Source organism: Calidris pugnax, unplaced genomic scaffold, assembly GCF_001431845.1.
Source record: "Calidris pugnax isolate Ruff unplaced genomic scaffold, ASM143184v1 scaffold326, whole genome shotgun sequence".
In the NCBI taxonomy this organism is placed as follows: domain Eukaryota; kingdom Metazoa; phylum Chordata; class Aves; order Charadriiformes; family Scolopacidae; genus Calidris; species Calidris pugnax.
This window is the reverse complement of record NW_015091265.1, coordinates 1,637,043-1,651,033: the sequence shown is the minus strand read 5'-3', so window position 1 is coordinate 1,651,033 and position 13,991 is coordinate 1,637,043. Positions and strand designations below refer to the sequence as shown.

General features: G+C 38.2%; 1 protein-coding gene across 2 annotated transcripts in view; it reads right to left on the bottom strand.

Moving 5' to 3' along the window:
• The window catches only part of XRCC4 (X-ray repair complementing defective repair in Chinese hamster cells 4), a 188,009-nt gene that overhangs the window by 30,316 nt on the left and 143,702 nt on the right, over window positions 1-13,991 (bottom strand). The window lies entirely within an intron of this gene.

Here is a 13,991-nt window from a genome sequence, read left to right as displayed (position 1 = left end):
TTTAGCTCAGGGATTTTTTTAAGTCTACCAACTTTGGACCCAGAAAGCTCTGCAAGCCTAGGTGGATGGCATATCTTCACTTCCACCTATTTACTACAGGCCATGTTATGAGGCATTTTATCCCTCTTTTTCTGGACTAGTTTCTCTCTCCAAAGTTGAGTACAAAGAATAAAAAGAAGCGCTTACTCTTCTTGAAGACTATAAGAAACCCGTTCTATCTAACCATATGATGTTTTTGTGTGAAAGCCTGTACTTGCAGTGATGCTGAGCTGCTGAGTGATAGGTGTGTTCCCAAGATTCCCTTCCACAGGTGGAGGCTGATACACCTGTGTCATATTTGCTAAACCATAGTTTCAGATAAACCACCAGAAGATTGCTTATTTTGGAGATTGTTTAAGCAGAACAGCACACAGCCAATGCACCCGTCATGCTACCACAAGACCAAAAAAAGGTGTGCTTGCCTCCCTTATAAATCACAGAAGGGAGCCCTAAACTCATATAAAATGTCTAGACTCTGGATAAACAGTCACCAAAGGTTGTGCTGCTGCTAGTTACTGAATTACTGAATTAGCATGAAGATGAAGCTGTAAAATAATAGTATGTGAGGCACGTTCAAGGATCAGAAGCAGGTTTAAGACAATCTTTGCCCTGTAGGATTTGCAGGGTCACCTACAGTGCTGAAGATGCAGCCACAGGACCATTTCCCTGGGCTTCACTCACCAGAGTAGACCTCCTCAGTCAACCTGCAGGTGATCCTCAGCCCAGCTCACTTCTTGACTAAGCACATCTCAAGACCCAGCTGGAGTATATGAGCATTTGCAGTATCTCTATTAATATTGTTATTATTTACAATTATTAAGGTCTGTCTCCTCAGCAGCATGAGAAAATGCAGCTCACTGAGATGCAGCAGCATCCCCTTGGAGTTTCTGTGTGCTCACATAACTCATGTAACATCACTGAGAATTCGGGACTGTCTGCACAGACACAAGGGAAGCTTAAGGTGCATGAACAAAATGCAAAGGAAAAGGACATAATTTACATATAGGTTATTGCAGGAGTACAGTATACATTATTATAGTTTCACTCTGTTAACTTGATCGTACAAGTTCAATGTGCTTTATTTTCTACACATTGATATAACACCTCTAGTTGAATATTACCCTCCATGCATTTAAGTCTGTTAAAATTGCTTCAGATTTTGTTTCCTGGCACAAAGTATAGCAAAAAATATGACAACGTAGCTTTGGAAAAAAAATTTCCTGTATTCTCATGATTACACAAACAAAAAGCACAATTTTTACTTATACTATTCTTCATAGTAAAAGATAACTACAAAGACAATAAGGAGACTACCACAATTGGTTTGCGAGGGATTTCTTAAATGTAAAAGACATGTTTGAGAAGTTAATAGCAACCTCATAAAACATGCTGGAAAACTCCTAGCCATTTAAAAAAAGTGATAATGCTACATAAAACAAACATACCTATCAGTAGTCATTACCTTCCCTGGTAATATCTACCTCCTACTTTCCATACCGCGGGAAATAATTTTTTAAAAAAGCAACTCTAGCACAAAAGAAAAGCACCTGTTGCTGTTTCCACAAACAGCAGGTTTAAAAGACCTAGAAACTGGGACAGACTTAGAAGAATTTTCCAAGATTTCATCCAGGAATGCCTGTTCTCTGGCTGAAAACCAACCGGGCTCCTTGCTTGAAAATGGCTGAGCAATCTTTATTCACATTGTCCGGTGGGCGTCCGTGACAGAGAGAAATACTCAGAAGAACTAGGAAAAGAAAATCAGACCCGTTTACACCAGTGACCTAAGCAGAAGCTTGAATTGAGATTTAAAGACATAACAAGTGAACAAATGCACTATTTCATTCCGCTTATACTACACAGGCATAAACAGATAAATGTGGCAGTAAAATCAGTTTGCTTTTACTGCACAGTAAGCTCTTATGAATGACCAACTTCTCCCTACCACATTTTTTAAAGAATAATTTGTTCCTAGTCTAAATGCCTGCATGCCAAGTTTCAGCACAGAATAAAATTTTTACAGTGGAGTTATAAATTTTTGAAAAGTGGGTTCTATGTACTCACATACACTTAACTGTTACAAGGGCAGCAGGTGTCACTATAACAAATGATGTAAAGTTCAATTTAAACATCAGAGAACATACTGAAATACTTTGGAAATTGCCACAAGTCACTAGCATTTTATATGAGGGAAAAAAAAAGAAAAGAAAAATGAAACTCCCCTCCCTAACATTTAATTTTTCCCCCTACAAGGCAAAGTAAAGAAAACACAGACACAGATTCTTTGTAATTAACAGGACTGTGCTTTTACAGCTAAACATGGGCCAAGAAGTGAAAAGTTAACAAATCATTAGACAACATACATCGCTCTGTATGAGAACTGTAGCAATCTGCAAAATAGCTTAGGATACATGAGCATGAGGTCAACTGTTTTCAGTAGATAATTGTAGGTATAAGCATCTTTACCTCACGGACAAAGCATGCAACATAACACAGGAATACTCTGGCAGTTTCAAAACAATTATATTTGCCTTCCATGTTATTTAAACAAATACAGGAAGTAAGGTCACTAATCACAATTATGACATAAATATTAAGGAAAAAAATAAAAAAGGTGTGTATTTTCTCTCCTCCCCTCCTTCCATTTTTCTGCAAGTCACCATAGTTTCCATAGTAGCTACGCTGTTTACAACACAGTGGCCTCTTCCCCCTCCTCCCTAAGACTCCCTGACCTTATAAAGCACTTCAACACCTACTTAACTTTGAAGCTACAGGATTCCTATGGGAGTGCTGGTACCCTCTGTAGATGCTTTCCTCAATTCAGGGACAGCGAGGGAAGACCCTGAAGGAAAAGGAAAAATGCAACCATCTATTCGCTGAAGGATAGTCCTCCTTTCTGTTAAAGTGCTCGATTTTCAACATTACCTCCAGGTTTCACACGGCAATGCCCGCTCCTCCTAAGACAGCTTTTGTTCAGGGCTGTACCTGGTGGCACTCAACTCCTATCAACATCACACACTGATCAATGTTTTACTCTACATGTTGTCCCCATCAATAATAACAATGATATTATTACTATTATCCCCACGAATACTAATATTCGTGTTCCCAGGAATAATTTACAGCAGGAGCAAATTTAACCCCGATCCCTTGAACCTTCTGAAGAACCTTCTGACTTTGGACATGAGCCTGGTGGCTCAAGGGGATGGCCCAGACCACGCCGTTCTCCTCCTTAACCGGACACTTGATCTCTGCTCTGCAGCCACACGTCCTACACTACAAATCTATCCCATGGAGACGTCTACGCAACACGACAGTGCTCTCGCTGCTACCGGCATTGCTGCCTGTACGCAACAGCCAACAAGACATAAAAACAGCAATTTTAACCCACGTGACTCATAACAGCAAAAAAAAAGAAAAAAAAACCACCACGAAACAGCACCGAGTCCAGACGTCAGAGGCTCTTAGCAGCATCAGCAAAACTTAATGTGCAAAATATCTGGGAGAAGGTTAAACGGAAGTTTCATTTTTCAATTTTTCTCTTAAAAAGGAGAAAAATACAAAAAAGTCTGTGGGGAGATTGGGTGCGGGGCTGGAAGTGGGCACCGGCTATGAGCAAGGTCTGCTGTTTTTTTTCCCCCCTTCCTCAGTTTCCCCAGGGCTGCCCAGGACCCTCAGGACAGGGCTGGCAGGAACCAAAGACCTCTTTGTCTGGGGCAGCTTCATCACCCACAGCAGTAGCCGCTGCTCCTGGTAGCTTGACCTCTCAGTTCAGCAGGATCTGCAGGGAATCTCCCGGTCGGGCTGCAAATCTTGCTGGAATAATCAATCTCATCTCCTCTGCCCAAGGAACAGCAAGGAATCCATAGCTCTCAACAGCCATGTCCTAAGCAGCTGCCTGTTTCACCTGCGCCTGAAGCTAGCTGATATTTAAGCTCTTCCTCTTCTTGAAATGAACATTTTAATCCGAGAAATATGAATATTATCTGTTAGACATTTTTTTTTTTTTGTGGTTTTTTTGCTTCATCATAACAACTCTGGCCCCGATTCAACAATGCACTTAAGCATGTGCTTAATTTTAAGTAGATGAATGGGCCTGTTGAAAAAGTGCTCCAGTTAAGCACAAAATTGATAATGTGCTTCAGTCTTTTGGATTAGGCTTTAAATGCAGGAAAAGTTTTAAGCCACATTGTATAACACTTAAACATCCATCCATAAGCAAATGTATGCTTTTCCTTAAAAAAAAAAAAAAAAAGAGATATATAGTACTGCTTCCTGCAAGAACCAAAGTAGATGTAGTAGTAACAAAGATGTTAGACACCCCTAGGATGAAACCAACATTAACTTGCAATGTGGTAGATGTACTGTAAAAACTGATCTATGTTTTTTCTGTTAATCTTTGCTGTCACAGAGATTTTTATTTTTCACCAGTTCCTGTAAGTTAGTATATAGGAATACCAGTACAGTTATGGTCTTTTTTTGCTAACTTGCTCTGTTTTCGAATCCCAAATGCAGTAATTCATGTAAATCACAATTCCAGACCACCCTGATGTCAGCACCTCTTACATGCTTTACAGAAGACCTAATTTTTTATTAAAGTGGGAAATTGTATTTCCTTGTATCACTAGACCACTCAGGACAAGAAAATAGTACTTTAGTTTTGCCGTGAAATATCCAGAATAGATCTCTTAAATGGCAAACAGGCAGAACAAACTTGAATATGGAATATGCATGCCTTTCTTCCCTCCTTATGAAGATCTAGCAATCAGGATAAATTCAGCAAGAAAGCAGATTTGTCCTGATCTGAGAAGGACCATCCCGTTCAGTGTGAAATGAGAGACAGAAGTCTCGTGGAAATCTTAAGCCAAATCTGGAAATCTGAAGTGCTTTATCATACTGGTGATATGTCATGCAATGAGACAAGCCCAGAAATATGCAGAATGGAGACATCTTTGAAAGGAAGACTTTCTAGATATGAAGGCAGTCTATAATGTGGATCAGGGATAAATACAAACTGCTAACCACACAGGACAAACTTTGGCACTAGCATGAATAAATATGAACTGCTCATGAAACATCAAGCATATGACGGAAACTAAGAGAACGAGAGGGACTGTGAAGTTCTCAAATTAAGGACAATGATGGGTATTCAGACCTAGCCTCCAGCTGCCTTAAAGTCATGGCTTTTCTCTTAGTGAAGATTAAAATTACATGTCTCATTTCTGGTGAAGTCCTGAGCAAGGCACATCGGGCGCATCCTCTGGGCCAGTTACAGGAAAGTATTTATGGGGTAGTTGATAGGAAAAGCACACAGCAAGAGGAAGGAATAAAAAGGCCAGAAGACATTTCTCTCTGCAGCTGTCAGTAGGAGGCTGAAGACAAAAAAATGCTCCAAGAAGTTTTTGCAGTGCTTTTTTCTCAAGAGACGTGGATACAATGATACCTATTCAGTAGCCTGAGACTCAGAAAAACAGAGAATTATACTCTCTACTTCTGTGTGCAGTTCTTCGTTCACATACATTGCCAAACAGCCAACGAGACAGACAGAATAGTTTCTATAACAAGTAAGAATTGTATCTATTGGGACTCTCAACATGTTAGAAATGCCAAACTTTTATTCATAGCATCTATGTTTAAGACTTCTCAAAAGATAAAGAAAAATATTTTATCAACCTGAATCAATACTTGACTTTCTCATCAAACACTGCAGCATTTTATTCCTACAGGGTTGCCTGAGAGCTATCGTTTGAAAGCACTGCCGTCATATAAATCAATTACTTTATTATTAATAACAAGAATTTCCCTTACAGTTGTAGTAGGAACAGCGTTCACATATTGATCTCTCCTAAAGCAGCTCCAGTACAGGAATGTAACTATCCTATGTTGCCATCTTAGCAAACAAAGTCCCCATGAGTTATAAAAAAATCCATTTCTACTCATGGGCCGTGCCTCTAAACTATCTGATTTTTTTCTCCAATGTTACAAAAGACTTTTCAGTGACACTTCAGTATGGGAGACAGGCAACTATGCTAGTTTTCTTTTATTTGCACCAGTCCATTAGATCCTTCCAAAGCAGGCAGGGCATTGCCCAGGGTAAGAGAGAACCAGCTTATCCAGATTTGATAGCCAGTGCTAAAGAATTTTTTATGTATATGTCAAATAGAAGATACCAATGGTAAGACTGAAAAACAACCTCATCCACTGATTATTTTAAAATTCAAGCAGGTATAATATTTTTCCCTCAAAAAACCATGGCAACAAAACCAATCAGGGGCAAAGGGAGCAAAGGTGTTAGCATGTAGGTATCATTCGGGAAAAAAATCCCAATAGACCACGTCAATACATTTTTACTTGATGACTTTTGTCTCTTTTGAACTGCACATCTTATACCAGATGTGATTTTATCAGTATCTTCTTTAGATGATGTCAAAATGACAAGCTATTGCAGTCAGAAACCAATGAGGAAGAGACCCCATTATCTTCTGGGCTCACGAAGCAACAGAAAATAGCATAGGTTTTGATACATGAACTTGCTTGATTGACTTAGATTTGAACCATGATTATTTAGAAGATTATCGTCTCTGACACTGCATTCGGTGCCACAGCAGAGCACAGTCATTGCAGATCAAGACCACGATGGCTGGCTCTTCTGCTTGGGTATAAAATCAGACATAGGGTACAAAGGGAAGCACAATAAATTAGACTGACAGTCTCACATTAGAGTCACAGTCTCGTATTTCATTAATGCTATAGCTTGCGTGGCTGAGCAATTTTCATGCAAATAAGGACTAACATCTTTATTTAATCCAGAATCAAGTCATCGATTTATGTTACACTGGTGTCTTTCCACCATCCTCCTCAATAAACTGTACATATGGGAGTGGGTCGTGGGGAAAAGCAAGGTTAATAATGGCTGGATCACTGATGTAGAACATTATTTTCTCTGATTTAGGCCAATGTACAATGAAATGATCAAACATAGTAATATTTAAGCATGATAACCCTGAAAGTAACAGAAGAGGAATATTTAACACAACTGGAAAAAGCCAAGACATTTATATGTAGTAACCTGCACTGCAACTAAAAGACTTACCCTACTATGCGAATTAACTTATTATTCAAAGATGCTTCAAATTTTTCCTCATTATTTTAGAGCCAAATGGAAATAGTAGATGCTAGAGTGTAATTATTGACTCATAGAATGGTTTGGGTTGGAAAGGACCTTAGAGGACACATAGTTCCAACCCACCGTAATCATGTCTGGCAATTGATTAGAATTTTTAAAATGCTATTTTTTATGCTCTCATTTGATGAACAAATAGATTTTCATCATTGCACACAAACCAGATTGTATTAATGAAGTAAACTCAGTGCAAAATGGTTTGCTTGTCTTTGGACTTGACAGTGATTCAAAATTTCAAAGCAATATGGCTTTCAATGTGTGAAGTAACTTGTAAACTTCTCTCCAACAACTTTTTTCAGCTAAGTGACATAACTCCAAAAAAACCCCAACAATTTTTGCTACAGAACCATTCTACGTAAACATTCAGGCAGGTCAAATTCACCCTTTCCTTTGGCAATACATGAAAGAAAATGAAGTGGTATAGACTTGAAAGATGAATGGCTTGAATTGACAGCCTTTTTATGAAGCTACAATTCATTGGGATGCAATAATAAGTTGAGTTTTCAATACTTGACCGCAGTAATATTAAGATGCCTGATTATGCAAATGGGAAATTGGGTGGATTACAGAAAGATTGATGAGTATCTACTTTGAGGTGGATTTCTCTTTTATTATAAATGGTTTGCCATGGACATGTAATTGCATCAGCTGAACCGTGCATCCCACACTGACAAAAACTCTTTGCAGCATTGCCATGATTTTCTTGTTGATTTACAAACTGACAGTGGATTTACACGAAGTCAGATTAGAAATTCTAAGTCTTTTTTTCCAAATTGGCTCTTTTGTATAGTTCTAGAGTGGTACAATACTTTTCTCTTACTTGGCAATGTCATTGTGCTTCTTTTCTCACCATTTTTGTCCTTGGGCATTAACTTCACTGTGGTTTGAAGTTTTGCTTTGTTCACACCTAAATGTTCTCCATTTTACAATGCAGCCCAGTGTCTAATTTCTCTGAACTGTAACACAAGCGCTTTTGAGATTAATTCATCTGTTCTCTGAAGACTTCACTGAAACTTGAATTCTTCTCCCCTCTTTGGCTCTGTGTAGCTGTTTTCACTTGTTTAGTTTCTGAAGTAAATGGATCAGCTTTAGCTGCAACACTTTTGCAGTCAGCATGAAAAGACTTCACCAAGGAGAAAGATGAAAATGTGGTAGTTACACAAGTTCTTATTCTCTCCTCTACTATACTCTGTCTTCCCTCACAAATTTGTTGCAGCACTATCTGTTACCACATAACAGCTACAGAAAAGTGAGTGTTTCTAGCATAAAGGAATTATACATTTTCTTATATTTTGTTTTCTGGTTTGTAGAAAACCAGCAGTAAGGTATTTCCAAATTTGTTAACAATTATTGCAAAAGTAGTATGAATGTTCGGGTAACAGATGGCAGATTTTTTATATCAAGAATATGAACAACTGAGAAATCTACTCTGAGTTAAGATGGTATCCTTCTGTAAAGTGACTTGGTAAGATAGGTCATAAACCACAGGATTCAAATTCCAAACAGCATCATTTTCTGCATTACATGAAGTAAAAAAGCAGCAAACTCCAAAATAGCCTTTCGTATTACATAAGGAAATTCATCCCTTCTACTACTGTTTAACATCTATAAATGTTAACTGGGTTAAAATCATAAAACGCCATTTTGAAAGGCCATTATTATTTCTCTCAGCCTTCTCTTTCCTGTGTTGCAGGCTATACCTCTCTCTACGCATCTTAATTCAAGACCAAATCTTGCAAATGTTTACTCCCAGGTGTAACGCCTACTACACCGAGGAGTCCCATTGAACTCTGAGAAGACTGTTAAAGAGTATCCCAGGAGACCAGTTTAGACTGAAGAATGTAGACAGGGTGCTGCACAGTGAATACGAAAACAGTCTGATATTTACATTGGTTTTGTAGTCTTCCCTAGCAGTAGAGATGGATTTTATGAACTAAGAGAGGCAAATTCAATGTTAGTTCAAAATGCATCAGCCTGCCTCAGAAATCTCAGCTCTGTATGTTTAAGAATAAAATATAAATGCCTGTTGTTACTGTTTTCCCACTGTCTACCATTCACCCGCTGTTTAATATAGAACTATTACTTATTCAACTTGTATTATACTGTTCTTTTAAATCAGTATTACATTTTTGAAGCCACCATGTTTACCCATACAGAATAACAGGGGATATCTCACAGAATTATACTACAGAGACTTCATGAACAGCCAGCTTTGAGGTCTCTTGCAGCATAGATTTCAGATGGCAAGGTAAGAAAAAATGTGGGATTTATTTTCAAATGCTTAGCACCTACCATGAACCCAGTTTAAGCACCACCGACAAAAGAACAATAGAAATCCTCTCATCTCCCTCTGAGACCGTCAGTGGGAGAATCAGGTTTTCAGAAGGTTTCAGAATCACAGAATCATAGACTGTCTAGGTTGGAAGCAACCTTTAAGACCATCTAGTCCAACCATCAACCAAAATCTGATGAAAACCATCACTAAACCATGTCACTAAGCACCATGTCAACCCATCTTTTAAATACCTCAAGGGATGGTGCCTCAACCACCTCCCTGGGCAGCCCATTCCAATGCTTAATAACCCTTTCAGTTTAAACCTTTTTCCTAATATCCAATCTGAAACTCCCCTGGCACAATTTGAAGTAGCATTGCAACTTCTGCAAATATCATATGCTTGCAATACGCTTTGAGATAAATTTCTTAATCTCAACCTGAGGAGGAAGAGCATCGCACCTACCACTGTTTTTGCAGGCTCAGTTTTAAAAATCAATATATTCAATCATTTAATAAGGGACACTTCCAGGTCAACAAATGCAGAGCCCTTTATAATTGTACGTGCAGCTGTCTTACAGGTTCAGTAGATCTCTTTCATGATACTCTGTCATGAGAATTGCTTCTGTTGACGTTACAGTGGACAACAAACTTTGCAAAACATGGGTTTGTTATTGCATACTGAAGTTCTAAAGTAGCTGGCCATGATTCTTCACCGCAGGGACTTGTATCAGCAGCACATCTTCCACTACATTCAGCATTCCCTGCGCTAATTGAGAAAATAATGGCAGAGTGGAAACACATTTCACACAGAGAACGAAACTAGAACAAAGAACCACCTCACCGTTTTGCTAGATGTGATTGAGGAGGAATATGTGGTCATCATCGCCGTGGGTATGGTGGGTGCTACGAGGCAGCTGAGAGCTTCCCATACAAACACCATCTTTCTTCCATCTGATAAACCAACATTGTGCCACTTGGAGCAGGAGCTACCTACGCAGCATCCCAGCACGTGTTACACCCACGCCAGGCAAGTGAGAGCAGCTGAAGTGCTCACATTGTGTAAAATCCCTGTTTAACCAAATGAGTCACTCTATCCTACGGAGGATCGTAGGTGAACAAAGTTTCTCTATGCCTAATAGCTTGTAGGAAAAACAAGCACGCAAATCACAAAAGGAAAAAGAAGTTGTAGCATTCAGATAATGAAACAATTGCCTACTTCAAAATAATGAGAAAAACACGTTCCGCAAGGGAATTTCCTTTCTTTCTTTCTTTCTTTTTTTTTTTTCTTCTTGGTTCCCCTCCCCACTATAGTCTATATCCCTTCTAGCCCTACTTTATCTATATCCCTTAGTTATTTTAAGGGCTCTACCTGATTCTTCTGTGAAACAAAAACAAAACAAATGAGTATTTTACACAGTGTATCAGAAAAGACAGTTTAAAATATGCACAGCCTTATGCCTTGAGCCTCTGCAAACACTCTTAAAATCAAGCAATTCAATGCATTTCATGTCAATCATAGACAGAGGTCTCCAATGCCTCTGAATTTTATGAGCTGTCACTCATTTCAATCCCAAAGGTACCCCTACTAAATAAAAGCTTAATGACCCTAGACAGTATGGTTGAAAATTTCTACTTTACAAAAATGTAAATTCAAAGCACAACAGTAATAGAAACTAAAGAAGGAAAAAATCTGGCAATTTCTTATTAAATAATGCTTTTATGCCCTTGGATATGGGCAGTCTTTGTACATACTGGAATACAGTATAAATCACCCGAATGCAGACTTCGAAATTAAGTTGCATTTTCCCTTTGCATTAAAGATGGGGATAATGAGCAAAACCTGTGCAGCGCCCTGAAATTCAGTGCATATATGTGAGCTGTCTCACTGAGAAAAAGATACCACTAAGAAGCCAAGTAAAATCACAGATATTGACTCTATCTTTTTTTTCAAAGGACCCACAGAGTGAAGAAATGAAATATTAATAATACTTTGTAGGGCAATGATCAAAGAAATAAAATAGTCCAGCAGAAAAAAAAGAGGGAACAAATGGCTATATCTACTGAGTTAATGAGCCTGGCAGCAGAAAATTAATTGGGTACCAGGTGTATAATAATGTGAAGAACTTATGTCTCCATTTGCCATGAGTAGCACTGGAACTCTTAGAAATAAAGTTAAAATGGCCTGGAAAATGTGTTATCTGCTTGCCTCATTGTTCTAGCTGTTCTTTAAAGTTTATTTGGGAGATTCAGGTCAGAGGATTCAGCTGATGAAATTTAGTCCTTAATTTACATACTCCTTAATTTCACTGATTTACATAAACTAAAGTATCAGATCAAATGAGGAAGTAGAAATAAACCAAAGACATTTAACTGTTTTTTGGTAATAAAAATGCCCTGTGTCACCAACATGGCAACTCTAAAAATCAAATGACCTACACAGACTGACCTGAATATTGTTAACACTTGCATTTTACCTTTGAAGGTACTCCACACTACTTTTCATCTGACATACTAATATACAATACTAGCATGAATCATCATTATACTACTCCTTTACACTTAACATGTAAAGGCATTATTAGGATGGTCCAAGGCTCTCTTAAATTCTTAGACACTCACAAAAATATTTTTATTATAAAACTGAGAAGTAATTACTTTTGCAGAAGTTTCAACTAATAAAAGTGATGAGAAAAAAAGATACCATTGATGACAAAACCAGAACTACAGCAGCTGATATGGTTCCTAATATTGATGAAAATACATTCCCTAATGTTGATGCACAGAGTATTATACCTGACAAGTGGAAGAGCTAGAGCTATGAAGAGTCACTTCCTAGCATGAACAGAGTAGGAAACCTTTGATATGAAGATTTCTTGCCTACTGAAACATGTAATAAAAAGTACTAACCAAAAACTTTCCTTTCACAAAAACAATCAGATTTGCAATTGCAACACCAAATTATTTTCAACTGGATACAAGTAAAAGATTCTTCGTGGTGTTCCTCAAAAGACCTGGTGGCCCCATCTCCAAACCAATGTGGTAGATATTGTTCTAACGTGGCCGCCATTGCAACTGCTGTTTCACACACTTCTTGGCAACCTCAGCAGAGGACAACGTTGGATTGAATGTGTCAGACCAGTTTGCAGAAGAAACTTCATCCTGAATATAATTTAATTTTGATCTACACTTTCCATCCTTCTTCTTTAAATTAATTTTATTTTGTCAAAGCAGTTCAAATAAACTAAATGTTAAAGGTCAGCTATGTTGATTATATATGCAAGTGCATTTTGCAGTTTGGAGGCATGCTGTAATTTAAATACTATAGACAGCCTTATTAATAATTAATTGCACAGTGAATATGGAGAAAGCCTATCCTCTAACAAATCCACCAGATTAATAGAAGCATTATTGCTTTTTTGGTATTCTTAGATCGATCTCACTAAGTCCTACTGATTTCCTGATATGTAAATTTTACCCTTTTTCTTCTGGCTTTTCTTATCCCATCCCCCCTTCCTAACCTAAAATAGATCTCTGCATGCCTTGGGAAGTATGTGAAATATGGCATAAAAAAATACACATCAGAAAAATATTACTCTTTTTTCAGATTTTGTGTGTTGTTCTCTTAACCTCATTGGAGGCTTTCAGACAACATGAATTGACCGGGTGCAGGCTTTAGCCACAAAGATATCACTTGCTCACTTCTATTCCTATTTTGATACAAAACCAAACCAGAACAAAATCTTGGGTGTATTATACCCTTTTTATGGACTAGGAAAGGCACATTCTTCTTAAGTTTTGAATATGGAACGTGGCTCTGAGGAATGACCCAGGTAGGAATGACCTGTACCTATTAAAATTAAATTAAAAGTGAATTCAAAGTACCAGCAACCTCCAGGGAGATTTTGCAGAGACTTTACAGATACCACCATAAAGAATAAGAATACCTCAGGGCAAGCATATGTCAGTGCCTGTCTGCTGAGATAAGTTGTTTCTCAGGGTACTGTATTTGTATCACGGAATTCTGAAAGAGATGAACACAAAAATAGTCCCTATCTTTACAATACGTGTCTTTCCTGAACAGTGTCAAACAGACGTCATAATGGCACAAGCAAAGTTTGTCGAAATTCAGAAACATTAATTAAATAGCAGCTCCAGGTCCTTATTCAGATACAGCACCAGTTCCTTAACAAAACTCTTCAGTTTCCATGCTAATGTTTTGAGTTTTAAAAATTTGTAGTTAATTTTTTAACAACAACGTCTGCAAGCTAAAGCTGTGATGTGAAAATGAACCAGACACACGTGGGGGAGATGGATGAACACGGTCCAGTGTTTCAGCTGTTCAGATTCTGAAAAACGGGTTGACCTTGGTGTTGAGAGCAGAAAGGAAAATGTGTTAGTTCTCAGCTCCTTCAGGAGCTGGAGGACTGAGATGTGACTCGTGATGTACAATTCTGCCTTCCCTTCCACACAGCTCCTTTGCAGGCAAGCTATTTCATA